Source organism: Lygodium microphyllum, chromosome 19 (genome assembly GCF_053477565.2).
Source record: "Lygodium microphyllum isolate KBCC chromosome 19, Lygodium_microphyllum_v1.1.10, whole genome shotgun sequence".
Lineage (NCBI taxonomy): Eukaryota > Viridiplantae > Streptophyta > Polypodiopsida > Schizaeales > Lygodiaceae > Lygodium > Lygodium microphyllum.
In genome coordinates, this window is record NC_141153.1 from 123,571,562 (window position 1) to 123,590,233 (window position 18,672).

The following is an 18,672-nucleotide window of genomic DNA, read 5'->3' on the forward strand; positions in this document are numbered from 1 at the left end:
TGTTTATCGGCCTAGTAGGGTTAGGGTTTTGGATTGGGTCAATAGGACTCCCAAGCCCTACATCTTGATCAAAGGTATTCTTGATCAGGGAATACCGTGTGATGAGGAAAATAATCCCACAAGTTAGGTGCTGACACCTATCTCATGCAACAAGTTGTAACGTCATACGCTTTTGTGTCTAAAACACAAAATAGTATTGCTACTCCTTAGACCAAGTCTGGCGAGTTCTAATTACAAGTCTAATTTTCTAGAAGTTGAGTAGTCATCTTGCTACAACACTCTTCCTTGGGATTGATTTGCCAAGCCAAGGTAGTAATGAATTACTAAGAAACAATTGACCAACCAAGTTAGGGCGACGAGGTTGCCCAGGATTTATTGTCTATAATTTAAGGAAACCTAAGGTAGAGACAATTTGGGTCAACAGGGTATAAACCCTAACCCAAGGAGAAAAGGGTAAACAAGCAACTCAGCTTACAAAACCCTTAGGATCTTGCCAAGTAACGATTGATCCAGGATCGAATGCTGGAAGCATTCGGGGAGAAGGAATCACACCTTAGCAGTTGGCCATACAAACGACCACTAAAATGTTAGTGATTGTACTCTTAGGTGCACTGTTTGTACTTCTTTGCTCAAGGAAATAATTCAGAAAAAACAACTAATGCTTCAGGTTAAAAACCTGGAGGGAGAGGCAGTACCAATTACCTCCGACTGTCTGCCTGACCCTATCCAAGGGGGTTGTTAGCCGCGCCGGGTACATGGACTAAACCCGCCACGAGAGGTCTCTCCGTGGGTGCTATTTGGAGCAGGAGGACACTTGGGTGTCAAGGGAGGCTCTGGCTGTAAATTCCTTGCCTCCGAATCCTGCACACAAGAGGCCGACGTGACTCGAGGCCCACATACTAGTCAACAGGTGGAACTTAGAATAGCGATCCCTGAGGATTACTGGAATAGCCGTCAGGCATGTTTATTTGATGTATTCCAAAGACTGATAAATAAAGATCAAATGTTGAAAAAGGAACTTGCTTGACATTGTTTTTTTGTGTCAGTGCTTAAGTTACGTGAAGGAAACAGTGATTAATTTGGTTAATTAAGAAAGTTATTTTTGCATGTCAAACTAAATGTGGTAGGTAATTAGATAATTAAAGCAATCCAAGGAAAGTGCGGTGGACGTGACTCTGGGTCCATTCTACGGAAGGGTGGTCCCAGTTGGCTGGGAACTTTTCTCAAATGAATTGACAGCAAGGTAACAATGACTTAGAATCTATAGAGCTAGAGTCCCGATTTATGCTATTTTAGGGGAACGGAATGGGACTATGCCTTACGGGTAGAGAGGTCGAGCTTCGCATCCCTCTCATTTCCCATTATCCTTGAACCAAGTGCAGTATAAATCCGCTTCGACCCTGATGTTTTTGTGCCAAGTGGTTTACGCTAGCTATCTCCTAGGAACTTGACTATTAGGAAAACCCTAATTCAGGTCGATCCTAAGTGGGAATGACCAGGTTCTTCCGTTTCGTGGCAAACACGGGAAGACCTAGATTGCAAACCCCGTGACATTCCTTGTGAGTGTTAGGCGGTGCTTTCTAGACTCTCTTCCCGATGGCCTACTAAGACGTGTCCTACAAGTGGACAGGGGGACACGTTACAGCCATGGCTGCCATTGAAGCTCGGGTTGAAGCTCTTCAAATCTAGGCTAAAGAGAAATGTCGGGCAAGCTCCAATGCCTTTGCTTTGATACAAGTTGAAAGGGAAGTGGAACCTAGGAGGAAGAAACTTCGTGCTGAGAGCTATGGTGGATGTAGAGCAAGAGCCAAGAGAGAGAGAGACTCAAAAGTGGGAACTCCAACAACCACAATCTATGGCCGGGCCTTCCTTTATTCAAATTGTCACCAAAAGAATAAAGAATAAGTGACTGTGATGGGCACCTGACACCTGCAATGTGCAGTGGCGGGTACTGTCAGTGTAGTAATACACGGGCGGCTAGGCGGAGGCACCTTTACCCCCAACAATTGTTGAATGTTTAGTAGGTTTTGGTAAGCCTAAGGAAGAGTGGGTTGATATAGAGTGACTGCAAGGATTTATGTAAGATTGTTGTAGCCTCAATCCTGCCATGGTATGCATCTATTACACATTATCTATCCACAAGTAAAACCTAACTGAAACTCTTGCCAAATCTGAGAACATGAAGATTAAGCAACAAGCACTTCGCTTTTCCATTATAGTAGTATCTTCTATAGAAGGAGAGTGGATGAAGTATATTGTCGTTACATGCTACCTAGTGAGATGCCATTTCTTTTAGAGAAATGCCATGATTCGTGGGGATCATTTTGTTGCATGACTTACTTCCCATAAAGCTTTACGTGCTGGTCATTGATGGCCAATGGTTTTCCATGATGCTTTTTTATATGTTAGGCATTTTGATATGTCAGATACACGATGCTATGGAAAATCATAAGAGGCCACTAAACCCCATTCTAGCAACCTTGCCCTTTGAGAATGGGGCATTGACTTTGTTGAACCTATGTATTCTTCATCTACTATACGAAAACATTATATCATTGATGGTGACAAACTACTTTATGAAGTGGTCTAAAGACCATGCTACAATGAAGGATAATGCCAAGAAGATAACTCATTTCATTTTAGAGAAATTTTTTTGCCATTTTGGTCCATCTAAAAAGCTTCTGTCTAACCATGGGACCCATTTTTTGAATAAAATGATTGATCTTTGAGGATAGAAGCTCTAAAGATTAAACACAATAAGACCACGCTTACAACCCCCAAGCAAATGGCCAAGTAGAGAGTACCAATAAGTAGCTTGTGGGAATTTTATCTGAGACGATATCCGAAGGTAAGCATGATTAGGATAAAAAGTTGTATATGCATGTTTGGGCTTATAATACAAATTTATAAGAGCTACTGGCTACACCCCTTCAAATTAGTATATGGGAAAGAGTGTATTTTACCTTTGGAGATTGAGCTACTAATAATAAGATTTGTTATAAACCATTCATTGGGTGAAGGAGAAGCGTTGCAAGAAAGGTTCACTTCCCTTGCGAAACTTGATGAGATTAGATTACAAGCTTTGTTACATCAGGAAGTAGGGAAAAAGCGATGAAAGTGCTTAAGGATCTTCATACTATAAAGTATAAATTTTCCAAGGGTGAATTGGTCCTATATTATGATGTCCGTCATGAGCTATTCCTAGGCAAGTTAGAACCTAAGTGGGATGGCTCTTATAAGATTATTCATATAGGAGAGAATGGCTCTATAGCCCTTTTAGCAGATTTGCAAGGGGTAGATTTCAAAACTAAAGTAAACTTCAATAAACTGGAACCGTATTATGTGTAGGGGCTGACATTAGGACTTGGTGCCTTTACAGATTCTTCAGGATTCAACTTAAATTTGCAAAGGATACCAAGAGTGTTGGATGGGAAAATTCATTCCTTGTCTTGAGCATCCATATTTAGTTCAGCATTACTACCAAGGCCAAGTGATCTAGTGGAGTAAGGCTTATCACCTTAGTCAACGGCAAGACACGTATTTCATACAGGACATTTGAGATTATTGCTATCATTGTCAATGGGTTCTTACTAGCATCCCCATTGAGTTTAGTGAGCAAGGAGGGATTATACTTGTCTTACATCCCGTCTCTGGGTTATATTTTGACTATCATAAGTACAAGTTAGTTTATCATTATGGTAGATTACATCAATGAAGCCTTGGTGTATACATTATATTTTTATGGAACTTCTTGAGGACGTGCTAAGTACGTGAGTGTAGGGGTTGTCATAAAACACCCCTATAGTTGATTTGTTTTAAGAATGGAAGTGTATTGAGGCACCACTTTTACTAATAACATGGTAGAATACAAGGCTTTCCTTATGGAGCTAAATCTAGCCAGATGTAGTGGTAGCCACCAATTATTAGTGAAAGGTGACTCGCAGTCAATCTGATCAACCAATTGAATGGGACCTATAGTGTGAGGGATCCCATTCTAAGAATAAACAATCGTACAACCTTGGATATCTTTAAGATCTTTGAGGCAATGACTTGCCATCTAATTTCTCATTAGTGGAATCACTTTCCAGACTCCTTAGCTAATTATACATTTGTTGAAGATATCTCTTTCAACTGTGGTCCTGAGGAGCTTTTACAATTGTTTGTTGATATCAACCCAGGGCTACTATCGAGACTACTTGCTCACATGTCCTGTTCTAGCCACTGATGGTTTGTATGGATTATGAGCCAGGTACAGATTGACCATCTTCATATTCTTTCATGGATGCATTGAATCATTCAATGACATTTTCTTCAAACTCCCCTTGCTATTTGTGCACGAGGCTTAGCTAACACTTTGATGCATTTAGTGTAGAGCCTAAGCATCCTATCCCCTTGGTCTAGCCTTGTGCTTTAGTAGGATTTATGTGGGGACCAAGGATTTTCTTTCAGCAATAGGTTGTTGAATGGTGTGCTTTATGATTGGTTTTGTTAGGCTAGGAGGGCCATTTCTTTTGTAGTGAAATGTTATATTTCATTAGGCCAAGAGGGCCATGTGTCTATTTGGTGTGGATGTGCTTGATGATTAGAGCAAGAAAAAGAATGTATATTTTATGGTAACATCTAGCCAAAAGAAAATAAGGATGGCTGGAGTGAAAAAAAAATGGAGCGGGAAAAAAGGAGTTAGTGTCGCCTTGCAAGAGCTTGGTAGGGTCTTGGGTATCGAGATTGGACCTGAGGCTGATGTCCTGTTCTCCATGGATCACACTAGGCTCAGCTCTCTCCTTTTTACACATCCAAGTACAAAATAATAAAGAATAGAGATTGCACCAACAATAAAATTTATACAAATGAGACAGACTATAGGAGTACACATATGCAATTGGCAAAAATTTACGGCTCACAAAATGGAGATTGGATGCGGAAATGGCAAGTGCCCAAGTGAAAGAGGAGAAGAAAGTGTAAATGGATCTTTAATTGGGGGCGTGTAACCCTTGGGGTCTCCCCTCCCCCAAAAACTGATGTGATGAGGAAGGGGGGCATTTTTCATTGGCGAAAAAGAAATGGAGGAAGGGATACAGGAAAACGATGATTGATGGGGGAGAGGGGGGACTTGGAGTCTCAATATACCCAACACAACAACTGATTGCACCATCGTTCTTCTCAATTTCCACGCTCAAAATCACTGCCTCTACCTTAAGAATGATGGCTTGCATAGAGTGGCCCAAATATAGTCTTTCTTCATCCTCCCTCTGTTTACTCCTATTGAGCATTCATGCAATAATTATAAAGAGAAGATCGGGATGAGATATGACTACTCAACTTGAACCGGATGAGGATGAGATGATGCTGATGCCAAAAGGTGACAATAAGCGCTTATTAGAATCCAATTTAGGGCCCATTTTCTTCCCATTTATTCAATTTTTAAATTATGAAAGATGTAAAATAGTGGGAAGCCTCATTTTGAATAGAAATTTGGTTCTTCTTGTTGTTTAATGATGCAATTGATGTTCACGGGGTATAAAAATTGATATATGGGTAGAATATGATGTGCTTAAGGGCTATGATAAAGAAAATCAAAACAATGACATCATCTTAATGAGAAATTAATTATTCAAAATCTGAAAACTATGCAAAATATGCCATTTTATAATAAATGAGAAAAACCGTAGCAAGAAATGTTATAATGGATGAAATATTGTATACCAATTGCCATGATTGGTCTTTGCTACTGTATAATTAGAACATTAAAAAAATTGGTAATTATAATATAAATGATTAAGAAAAATATAAAAAGAATTTTTATTTCAAAAGAATGGAGAAAATAGTAGAGTGTGTTCAAATGTGTGGTGGGCTATAAGGCATGAGGGTAGACTCAGGCTACACCCATTTCCATATTAAAATACCCGATTTAGGGGGTGTTTCTATGGGGAGATTGTGTATAACATGAAGAACACTCCATATAATGAATAAATATCAAATAAGATTGAAACGTTAAGTTTTTACATAGAGAGAAAAATGAATGATTGCACATTGGAGTACGGAATATAGGTTTCGTTAAATATATATAGGAATAGAAGCACAAAATAGCCTGATTTTGTTTTCTCATCACGGCGCTGCATTAGGGAACAAAGCATGAAAAGAATGTCATTGCACAACACATGGTTGGTTGTTATTTAAAAATTGTTTGAGTACTCTAGGACATTCCATACTGCTTGTGCATTGAACAAGGTATCAATGATCAAATCTTGGATGCATAGTACATGTCTTTCATATTATTAATTTACTATTGAGAAAAAGAGGTTTCCCTTATTGTAGGCTAGATCGGTTATCTAAGGGACAATTGTGTGAGGAAATAAATATATATCCTGGATTATGCAACATCAAAAGAGTTGATTATGTTTCGTTGTTCTTTATGTGTGAGATGGCACATCCTGAGGCCAAATCCCTAAGTGTAGGAGAGTTGTAGGGGCCACAACATTCAGTTGGGGGTGCTTTCTATATGTGTAAATCAAGATGAGATAACTACCTATGTATGGAAAGCTCCATGTTCTTGGAGTTGAGATGAACAAACAATTGGACTAGACACTCATGTCTACAAACGCAGTATTTGGATAGATCAGTTCTGGTAATATCCAAACGCTCATGGCCACAAGGACATGAGGGTTGTTTGGAGAGTGTAGGAGCTCGGCTAGAGTCTCAAAGTCACTGTTGGACCCATTTTTAGTCCCAACAAACATTCTCAACCACCTTTGTCATATAAGCATAATGGTGAGTTGCATAACCTTCAAAATCAAATCTTTTAATAGGGTATTTGATCCCACTAGTCTTGTGTGCCACTGGACCACTTAGTGGAGCCTTTGCATTACCATGTGCTCTCTATACACCTAGTGTCTTGACTAAAGGAATACAAAGTTCATAATCCAAAATCTTTGAACCACTCGAATCTCCATCAAATCCCAAATGACTAGAAGATGCATCATTACCATTTGACACCTTCTTATTTTCTTTGCCTTTACTTGCATTACTACTAGATGAACCTTTAGATGTGGGACTACTCCTTTGTCTCCCAAACCAAGGGCTAATTGTAGATGTAGTACTAGATGATGTTGCTCGTCCACTAAGGCTCCATGATTCTTACTTCTCTTTTTGCACATAATTATCATGATTATCATCATTATCCAATGCATCAACACTAGATGCATACCAAAGATGCTCGTCTCATGAAAAATAACATCCCTACTCACTTTGAACTCACATGTAATAGGGTTATAACAATGATACCATTTCTATTCTAAAGGGTATCCAATGAAAATACATTTTTCAACTTTTGGATCAAGATTCTTTTGTAACTCATTTGGCACATGAACATATGCAATACAACAAAAAAGTTTCAAGTGTGACACATTGGGCTTCTTGCCTATAAAGCATTGTTCAAGGGTCATCCCACGAACAAGAGATGTGGGAATTCCATTCATAATTTTGACAGTAGTATGAACAACTATAGACCAAAAATATTTTGGTATATTCTTTTCATCTATCAATGCTCGTGCAACTTCTATAATATACATTTTTTCATTTTTAGTACCATATTAGAGAATTTGGGAATCTCCCAAGTTTCACTTTCAAATAAAGAGTAAATATTTGACCAAATGGCTAAATCTTAACCCCATATTTGAGAGTGGGACTTGGGGGGATTGCTTATATAGTATTTAGAAAAAATTTCACCTTCAAGTAAGGGGATAAGATTTGACCATGTGTCCAAATATTAATCACATTATGAATTCCCAAACTTTATGAAAATTCCCAAATTCTTGAATATGTGGTTTTCTACAACCCAATTTTGTTGTCGGATATACCTACAAGTAAACTATCTCTTTATCCTATGAGACATCAAGAAGTTACTAAACTCATTAGAGAGGTACTTTCCCCCTTCGTTTGACCTCAAGCACTTAACTTTCAAGCCTATCTTTATTTCAAAAACAACCTTAAAAGTTTCGAAGTACTCAAATACATCACTCTTTTTCTTCATGAAACATATCCACAACTTTCATGAACTGCAATCATTAATAAACATGACAAAATTTTTGCTACCACCAAGAGATATGTTCTATTAGGTCCCCAAACATCTATATGCACAACATCAAGTATATTTTTGCTCACATCTCTATCATGCAAAAAAGATTATCTTGCCTGCTTATCAAACTCACATGCTTTACACACTTTGTGAAATTCTGTAACTCTAAGTAGGTAACCTTATAACCAACCCATTAGACTACATTTGTTTTAGCCTTTACACATTTTCATGTCCAATATGTTGTGCCATATTTCAATTTCTGCAACCACTCCTTTTCCTTTAGCATTCATAGCAAAAATTTTAGCATCTAAAGTAAACATATTGCTAACTCTACTTTCTTTTATGACCAACATGTACTTATCATTACAATCTTTCACAAAGTAGTATTTTACATTAAATCAAACCTAAAATCCTTGCTCTATCATTTGAGCAATAGACAATATCTTATTTGTGATGGATCACACATGTAATACATCTAACGGACTCTTTGTTTGACCATCCCACAAGAACAAGGGAACTTTTGTAATATGTGAAATTGGATAGCGATCCAAGAAAATCACAAAAAAATATTTGTCTAACACTTTGTTGATTTTTTTACATTTGGAGGTTTGAAATAAAGAAGAGGGTGGGAACAACCTCTTGGGAAATCCAAGAAATCACTGGATGTAAATATTTCATGGACCGGTTTACTAAGGGGGGTGAAGAGTAAAGATCATTGAGAAAGGTGAAGGGAAAATGTGTAATGTGAAAAGAAAAGACATAAAATGGATTTGAAGTCATTCAAAGGGCATGTGAGGCTCATAAATTCATGGCTTTGGAGCCTTATGATAATTCAAACAAATGGGACCCTTCTTGGAAGCATTAGTGGAAGAAAAATTAGGTATATGATTTTGTGATATTTTTTAGAAATACTTTCACTCCGATCCAAAATACTTTTCAACATGAAAGTTGTAGTGCGTGAGCTGAAGTTTCGGTTGGTATTTTTTTATAATTTTTTGGAGCTACGAGTCGGGAGATATGGCCAAAATGGTGGACGCCAACTTTTTCCAACTGTAGTGGAGACCACCTCCCAATTTTATACACACCCACACTTTCTTCCCCACACTTAACACTTCCATAAAACATCATTCATTACACTCCCAACCCTTTCCCCTCTCTTCTCCTCTCTCTCAAGCTAATAAACCATTAGAATTTCCCTCCTAAATTACCCTCAAATCATCCTTAATTATACTAGTAATGTATGAATTCTCACCACTCTCTCTCCATTATTGCTAGATATGATCTTATTTTATGAAGATTCTCTATATTTTTTTATAGGAGAGATCTTGGACTCAAGCTATGGGGGGGAGAATGGAGACAACTCACCTATGATGGAACTTGATTAAGTACAAAATTGGTCAACAAAACATCTAGATGGAGCTTCCACATTGGTGGAACCGCCTTAATGCAGCTTTGGTGGTATTAATTCCTATTCTATCTTAACCTCCTCCCTAAACACCCTCAAGGCCTATATAAATAGGCATTCTCCTTTGTAATTTACAAGAGAGAGACAAAAGGCCTTCTTCAGCCCTATTGAGCCTTCCCCATTCTCTCTCATGAGCTTATGCAATTCATTCCCTTACTATAGCTTATGCATTCTCTACAGTGTAATAAGCCCATGCTATTGGTGTCCATATTGTGTATATTGGTTATGTCTTGAGGGTTCTCCATATCTTGTGCCCTCTTAAGTTTTATTGATGCATCTATTTTTTGTAGTTCTCTCTCTCTCTCTCTCTCTCTCTCTCTCTCTCTCTCTCTCTCTCTTAGTTTTCCTATTTTCTCCCTCACAAGCTCCTCTCCCTCTTGCATAGCGTCCTAGTCCACTCTTCCATGACTAGGTGGTGCCCTTACCTCATTCACTTTGTGGGAGAAGGGAGTTTTGCATAGTATAGAGGCTACTTACAACACATAGTGGTACATCCTCTATAACAAGTTCTTCCTTATGCGGGACGATACAACACATAGTGGTGCATCCTCTACAACAAGTGCTCCAAGTGACTCTTCTCTAATACCTTCACTAACTCTTTTTGAAGCTGGTCGAAGTCCACGACTCCCACAATGGTCTCCCAAGGAAGCCCAAGAAAGGAAGTATGCCTATCGAATGATGGCACGTATGTGGGTAAAAGGTGTACGTTAGAAATTCCATTCTCTCACAACGGAAAAAATCATGTTGCCATCAATTGCTAAGTTCTCATAATTGTAGTGAGTATTTTCCAAACAAAGTGAAGGCCCTTTTGGGAGGTCCTCGTCTCCAAATCATCAAATCCCTCTCTCTCTCTGGCCTAATCCACATCAAAGGAGGACAACTATGCATGAACGGTGTGGAGTTTTGTAGAGGTGCAAAGTATGAAGACTACCTTCAACTGTTGCTAGCTCGAAGGTTGGGTGTGGTTGAAAAGATGGCCATCACACCTTATGAAATATATGTTGCCGAGGATGGACACACTAAGGCAAGAATAATCACTGGTGAGAAATTTCTCTGTATAGCAAAGTTGGTGGGTTCTAGAAAGAAACACTCTAGGAAAAATCCTTTATAATTCAAGAAAGTGCATTCCCTCTGCTTCCTTAAGTAGTCTTCACTTAAGAATAATAATAATGGCCCAAATTTCTACACCTTCCACTCTGTACAAAACATCCGAATTAATGTATGCATCAGTAGGAAGATTTTCTTCCAGCAGCATCTTGTCATTTACTTTGGGGCTGAAAGATTAAGGGAGATTCTTGTATCACCAAAACCTATAATCTTCCCAATGCTAGACTACAATGCATCCTTCAATGTACATGTCTTTATTTTATTATAATAGTTTCTCATGAATCACCGCGAGTTGTATGGACCAATCCAACCTCTTGCTATACAAACTGTGCATATTGTAGCCAGCAGAAAGCTTAGATTCCAAGGCATTGTTAGAAGCATATTGGGGCCTAGATGTCTTGCTGAAATCAATGCATCTGTGAACCCATTCATCCTTCCCCTCATAAAATACAACTTAAGTCTAGACGTGTTCATCTTTGTACTCTACTAAGGCAACATGGCAATTACAAGCTTCTTTGGGCACAATGGGAAAAATGCAGTGGAATTTTTGGACAACCATGAGATGGCCTTCCTTGTCTCTGGGAGGGATGATGAAGCATTAAAGTTGAGGGCTTTTCCTTTAGTACTCAAGGAAGAAGCTAGAAAGTGGTTCCAAACTCTAAATCCGGCCCCAAGAGCTGAATGGGAGGGATTGAAGGCAACTTTCTTGCCGAGATTTCAACAAACTAACTCAGGTGAAGAGTTATGGCAATGACTTTTGGCCCTCCATCAAAGTGATCCTTATGGTTATGCAACTTATAAGGAAGGGTTTTTGAAGCTTTGGGGGCAGTGGTCAGACTCACTTAATCCTAGTGAAAGAGCTCCAAAAACTACCTTCAAAAGGATAGATTTATTTCAAGTTTGTACCCCTTGCTCAGAGAGAAGGTAAATGTGAAATTTTCAAACACTTTTGAAGATGCTTTGAGAATCATTAGGGAAAAGAATCGAAAGATTCTCTACCAAGCCCAAGCTAGCCAAGCAGTTTTGGGAAACAACATCACAACTATGGAGGCCTCTCGTTCCCCCAAATGTATCTAATGCACCAGGCCTTGTTAGAGGTCAAGCAGACATGATCCAACAAATGAACAATCTTACTAATCAACTAGAGGGTTTGAGAGTGAATCTTGTGCAAGGTGCAAGAAGACCTATCGAGGGGAATGGTGGGAATCTACCACAAATGCGGCGACAAGCAAGGGAGATGTTGTGTTACAATTGTGGAGAAAATGGACATGGTATGTACAATTGTCCTCACCCTAGAAGATATGATCACCTTGCCAGAGGTCCTCGACAACAAGTAAGCCCTCCTCGTGCTAGAACTCAAGAGCAAGAGTAGTCATGACCTGCAATTTTACAACCACCTTATGTTCAAACTGAAACCCCTGTTGTTCAACCAAATATTAATGTCATAAAATAGAGGAGGTGGTCAGGGATAGAAGGCTCCAAGAAGAAATAATGAGAGGTAAGATGAAGGTAGATGTAGTAGAGATCATGCCTATGAAGCGGGTACGTGTCCAAATTGAGACAAGCAAGGAAGCAATCAATGAGGCAAGTACATCATGGGCACCGAGAGATGAAGGAAAGAAGAGAAAGACTCGAACTAGGTCTAAAATTGATATCTTCGACTTCCCTTTGGGTTCTCAGACACAACCTTATTATTTGATAGCAGATGTGAGCTCTAAAGGGCCAAAAATTACTTGGCCACAACTACTTCATTCCTTTTCAAAGCTACAACAACAATGGTCAAAAATAGTAAGCACAAGGGCAAGGCAAGGTAAAATGGTTAGTGTAATCAAGGCATATGGCCTCAAAGATATAGTGCCTTTAGTGGAGGCTCAAATCAAAGGTCAACAAATTCAAAAAACATACATCAATAGTGGAGCAGAGGTTTGTGTCATGACAGAAAAGATTATGCATCAATTAGGCTTAGAAGTAATGGAATCCTCAACCTTTAGGGCAAAGATGACCAACAATGATGCTGTCACATGTGTGGGTGTAGTGAAAGCTTTGAGAGTTTTTATTTTTGGAATCGCTGCAACAATGGATGTTTATGTGATGCCAGTAAAGGGAGAAGGATATCCCCTCATCCTAGGAGACCTTGGCTTATGGGCATCGGAGCTAGGCAAGGTTGGGCAACAAGGGATCTGAAGTTGAGGCCACGTAAGATGGGTGGCCACGATCAAAAGGCGGTTTATAACTTGAAGAGTGGGCGTCAAGAGAACCTTGAACTAGAAACGTCTGCTGATGAGTGAAGCTCAAGTGGATATTCCTCATCGGTAGAAGAGAAAGAGAGTTCAAGTGGAGAGAGTAATAGCACTCTTGAAGTTATGGGCGTCACCTTAAAGGAACCTACCTCATCAGAAGACAACCCAAGAATCCAAGGAGAAGATATGTGGAATGCTAGCCTAGAGAAGATGATATCCAAGGATATAAAGGATGAAGAAAATGAGGGTTATGTGAATGTTCTCAAGAAGCATGCATCATTGTTTATTTCTGATTATACTCACATTACAGGTGTCACTGCAGTGAAGCATCACATCCAACTCAAAGGAGGAAGCAAACCTGTAGTACAAAGATTGAGAAGACTGGGAGTTGTGCAACAGGATGCACTCTTGACGGAGGTGAAGAGACTCTTGAATGCAGGATTCATATACCCAATGGAAGATTCAGAATGGGTCTCCCCAGTAATAGTGAGGCCAAAGAAAAATGGTAAGTGGCAAGTATGCATAGATTACAAGCCACTAAATGTTACAACAAAGAGGGACCACTTCCCTCTCCCATTTTAGGATGAAATCTTGAATGAAGTAGCGGGACATGAGCGGTATACAATGTGTGATGGCTACTCTAGCTACTTCCAGATTCGCATTGTAGAGGAGGATCAAAAGAAGACCAATTTCATCACACCATGGGGTTTTTTTGCCTTTCAGATCATGCCCTTTGGTCTCACAAATGCCCCAACAACCTTTCAACGATTCATGAATATGGTCTTTCAACCTTACTTTGGTAAGTCCATAAGGGTTTTCATAGATGACTTTTGTATTTACAGCTCAAGGAACATACATCTACGCAAGGTTGATGAAGGATTTACTCGCTTAGCTAGGTTGGGTGGACAACTAAATAAGGATAAATGTTACATTGGGGAAAGCAAGGTTACACTACTAGGGCATGTAGTGTCAATTGAAGGAATTGAGATAGATCCAAAAAATGTAGAAACATTACTAGCTCTACCTTTCCCAACCTCCATCAAACAATTAGTCTCCTTCTTACAAAAGCTAAGATATTTGGGTAGATTTATACACTTACTCTCTCAGGCCATATATCCCCTGCAGCGAAACTCACACGCCAAGAAACACTTGTGTTGGGGTAAAGGCGCCTCCGCCGTGCCGCCTCGTGTATTACTACACTGACAGTACCCGCCACTGCACACTACAGGTGGTGGGCGCCCGTCACGTCACTTTATTCTTTACATTCATTTTTTAGTGACTAGTAAATAAAGGAAGGACCAGTCACACATTGTGACTGTTGGAGTTCCCATTTCTTGTCTCTCTCTTTCTTGCTCTTGCTCTCCCGCCATAGCTCGTGTGCAATCTTCGATCCTTCTCACCTTTCAACTGGAATCAGAGCTTGGCTTCCTCTTGCTCGAGCTCGACTTGGTGCTTCTCTACCTTCGCATCGACTCCCTTCACGCATTGGATCTCCATCCCGACAGCCATATCCGATCTCCCCGAGCTCCCGTCACTCCCCGGCTTCCCGAGCACCTTTCCGGCCTATTGAGGCACCTTCAAGGCATTGATACTGAGGTATTTGATCATTCTTTTAGGGTCTTATTTCAGTCTATAGGTTGCAAATAGCAAGGGCAGCCATGGCTTCAAACCCTTGAAGCTTATTCCCCTCATATTGTGCCTTACACCTATCAAGGCTTAAAGAGGCTTGTCATAGGCCTTTGATAGGCCCTTCTTGAGCCCCCCATTATCCCCTTTTCAGCCCATGTGGAGCAGCAGCAAGTTCAGCACCAACAGGGCAGATTGCACCATTTTTTTCCTGGCTGTTAGCACTCGTCTACTTCAGCTCCACACTTGGCCATTGCTTCTTGCTCTCTACCTTGATCAAGAGGGCTATAGACTTCATGTTTGATGTCATTCAAGCTTTGGGCATTGGTCTTGATCATTCGGGGCTGATTTCTTCAGATTTGGGACTGTCATAAACTGTCATAACAGGCTGAAAATAGGGCAGCACCATTGGCATTAGCATTTGTTGCTTATACTCCATTCCGGTTGTGCTATTTGATGCCCATATGCGATCTACATGATGCCTAGTGCCTTGGGAATGTATGCACATGATTATGCCATGATTTTGGCCTGAAATATTGGCTGATTTGGGACTGTTATTTACTGTTATACAGTGCTGAAAATAGGGCAGCCACACTTGGCATTGGCATTTGATGCTTATACTCTACTCCGGTTACCTTGTTTGATGCCCATATGGGGTCTACATGATGCCTAATGTCTTGGGAATGTATGCATTCGATTTGGCCATGATTTGGCATTGTTTTTGGGCTGAAAATTGACTGTTTTGGATTGTTTAGAGCTATTGTACATGAGCGGGCTGAAGCTCATTTGTCACATGTATTGCTTCTCTATCGATACCGGATGTATGCTATGGGTTATGTCATGATGTATTACACTTTGGGGATCGACTTCGAACTCATGATCGTGATTCTAGAATGCTTTTGAGCATCACATTTGCTCCATTGTTATTGGTTTTTCATTGGTAGTTTGGTCGACTTAACTGGCATTTGGGCCGCTTATGCCTATTGTCTGTACTTGACGAATAAGCTCTATGCATTACATGCTTTGGTCTGTGGTTGATGCCTCTTAGTTCATCCATGCTTGACAGATATTTTGGAGCTCCGATTTGGATGTTTTGAGCACTTTCGACTCACAGGGATATTGACTTTGGCTTGCTACTGGATGTATTGACTTGACAAAGATCTTGCCATTGGGATTATGTCTTGCTTAGTGGTTTCTACATCAGTTGCTTCATGTATGTCATGCTCTTGGGAAGCATATGATGCGTTGACTTGGTCACTTTTCACTGGTACTTTGTCTTGTCCATTTCCATATTCCATTCCATTCCAATTCCATTCTTTTTTTTACACTCGATTTCATTCCATTCCATTCCATTCCATTCCATTACATGCTATTGAAGCAGTCTATGTCATTGAGCAGTTATGGATGTATTGAGACTTTGGGATTATACTCCAACAATTGGATGTTGCATTGAGTATATGTCTTGGTTCACATGATGCTTATGAGCTGAGTCTCAATTTTTGATCCGCTTTCTTTTGAGCAGACACCTATTTGTGTCAGGTTTTGGCAGTTGGTTCTATATTTTGCCTAGATTGTCTGGGGTGTGCCTCTTACTGGCAGATGCTATTTGACATCTCTCAGTGTTATGCTCATGTATTTTCACTGTCATTTGGCTTTGCTTTGTCCTCTTTATGCCGGCTTTGGACCTAGCATTGTTTAGTTGACATTAGATCCAGTTTTGGGACAGTTTGCTCTCATTATTGCAATTCTGAAATTTATTACATCAAGCATTTATTGGTGGACTGAGCAGTATTTTTAATGCTAAAATATCTTGATTTGGTATATCGCACCTAGTACTAAGTGGGCAGCATCTTTTGGCACACTTTTCTCACCATTTGGAGCTCATTTCAGTGAATTTTGGGCATTTTTTGCAGTAAAACATCAAACAGTTTTACATTGTCTGTGCATTTCCAGCCTGCATTATGGCATCCTCTTCGACTGATAATGCCATATTTAACATCACAAAGTTGGATGTACCAACTACTCTTATTGGAAGAGTCAAATTTGGCAGGTCTTGGTGCAGAAATCTCAGATTAAGCCACTTCGGTTGAGTGGGGAGCAGCCTAAAACTATGGACAATGACGACTGGCTTGAACTTGATGAGCTATGCAAGTTTACGATTGTATTGTCTCTCACTGAACAAGTACATTATAATGTATTTGAGGAAGCACAGAGTGCATGGGATCTATGGAATAAGATCAAGAATCTTTATGATAAGAAAAGTCCGGTGAGTCAGATGTACTGGTTGAAGCAACTTATGGATCTGCGCATGAAGGATAATGCGACTATGTCTGCTTACTTGAGCCAGTTCCATGCTATACTGAAGAACCTGACTTCGTAGGATATCACCTTTGGAGAGGAAGTAACTTCTCTTTTCTTGCTTGGGACTCTGAATGAGTCATGGGATGTATTCCGCACTGCCCTATGTGCCTCTAGTGCTACTATGAAACTGAATGATGTTGAGAGTGCTCTTCTGCAGGAAGAGGTTAATCGCAAAAACTTGGACACCTCTCATGTTTCACATGCTTTGACAGCTAGAGGCAGGAATGACAGGAATGATCGTGGTAATAACTGTGGCCGTGACTCGCAGAAGGGTCGGTCTAAATCTCGTGGAAAGTCACGTAGTAAGTCGCGTGGGCGCAATGCTAATGTCACTTGTCATCATTGTGGGAAAAAGGGCCATATCAGACCACAGTGTCATGAGTTGCGCAATGAGAAGCGCAAGGATAAGGGCAAAGAGAAAGTGCAGGAGAAGTCCTCTGATCGCAGCATAGTACCTGCGAAGTCCAGCGTCAAAATTGAAGAAATTAATGTCATGCAGACCAAGGATTTCGATGGTAGTGATGAGTTCATACTTGTAGCTAGTTCTTCTGATGCTTCACACTTGACTGAGACACCTAGTATGTATGCACAGTGCTGGTTATTGGATTCAAGTGCGTCCTTCCATGTGACGCCTTACCGTGAGTGGTTTCACTCTTACCGTACTGTATCTGGATCAGTCAGACTTGGAGATGACAGGACTCTTGATATTGTGGGCTGTGGAGATATTTAGTTGTAGTTTTCCACTGGCAGTTCCTTTTTGCTCAAGAATGTACGTCATGTACCTGCGCTTATGCACAGTCTTATGTCTGCAGGACAGTTGGATGATGCAGGGTTTCATGTCTGTTTTGGGGATTCTGCATGGAAGATTACCAAAGGCAGACTTGTGCTTGCTAGAGGCGCCAAGGCTGGCAGCCTCTATCCTCTTGTTGTATCTGGGTCTTCTGTAGACCATGTTTTGGCAGTGGGCTCTATCCCACATGTATCACTTTGGCATGCCCGTTTGGGGCATATGTCTTTGAAGGGAATGAAAATGTTATCTGGTTTGCAGTATCTTCCGCCTTTGGACTATGCACATTTTGACTCGTGTGATCATTGTCTTTATGGTAAGCAGAATAGGTCTACGCATAAGAAATCGGGTAGGCCATGCATGAGTGAGCCCTTGGCTTTGGTGCATTCAAATGTTTGTGGGCCCATGCCGTGTATGTCTATGGGTGGCGTGAAGTACTTTGTTACCTTCATTGATGATTTTTCTAGGAAAGTGTGTGCTTATCCCATAAAGCAAAAGTCCGATGTCTTGGCAGTCTTTTAGCGTTGGCTTGCTCTTGTTGAGAACCAGACTGGGTATAGGCTGAAATGCCTTAGGACTGACAATGGGGGAGAATATGTCTCACATGCTTTTGAGCAGTTTTGTGATGACAGGGGTATTAAGCGTCAGTTGACTGCCCCTTACACCCCCGCCCAGAATGGTTTGGCTGAGCGCATGAACAGGACTATTTAGGAGCGTGTCCGCTCTATGCTTAGCCATGCAGGCCTACCACATAGCTTTTGGGCTGAGGCAGTTAGTACGGCAGTGCATGTCATAAACCAATCGCCTTCTAGTGGATTGGATTTCCAGGTTGCAGAGGAAGTTTGGGCTTGTAAGCCACCCTCTTATGCGCATCTCCATGTCTTTGGATGTGAGGCATTCTGCCATGTGCCCAAGGACAAGAGGAGTAAGTTGGATCCAAAGAGCATTAAATGCATCTTTCTTGGTTATGGTGATTCATGAGAGATGAGCTATCGCCTATGAGATTCGCAGG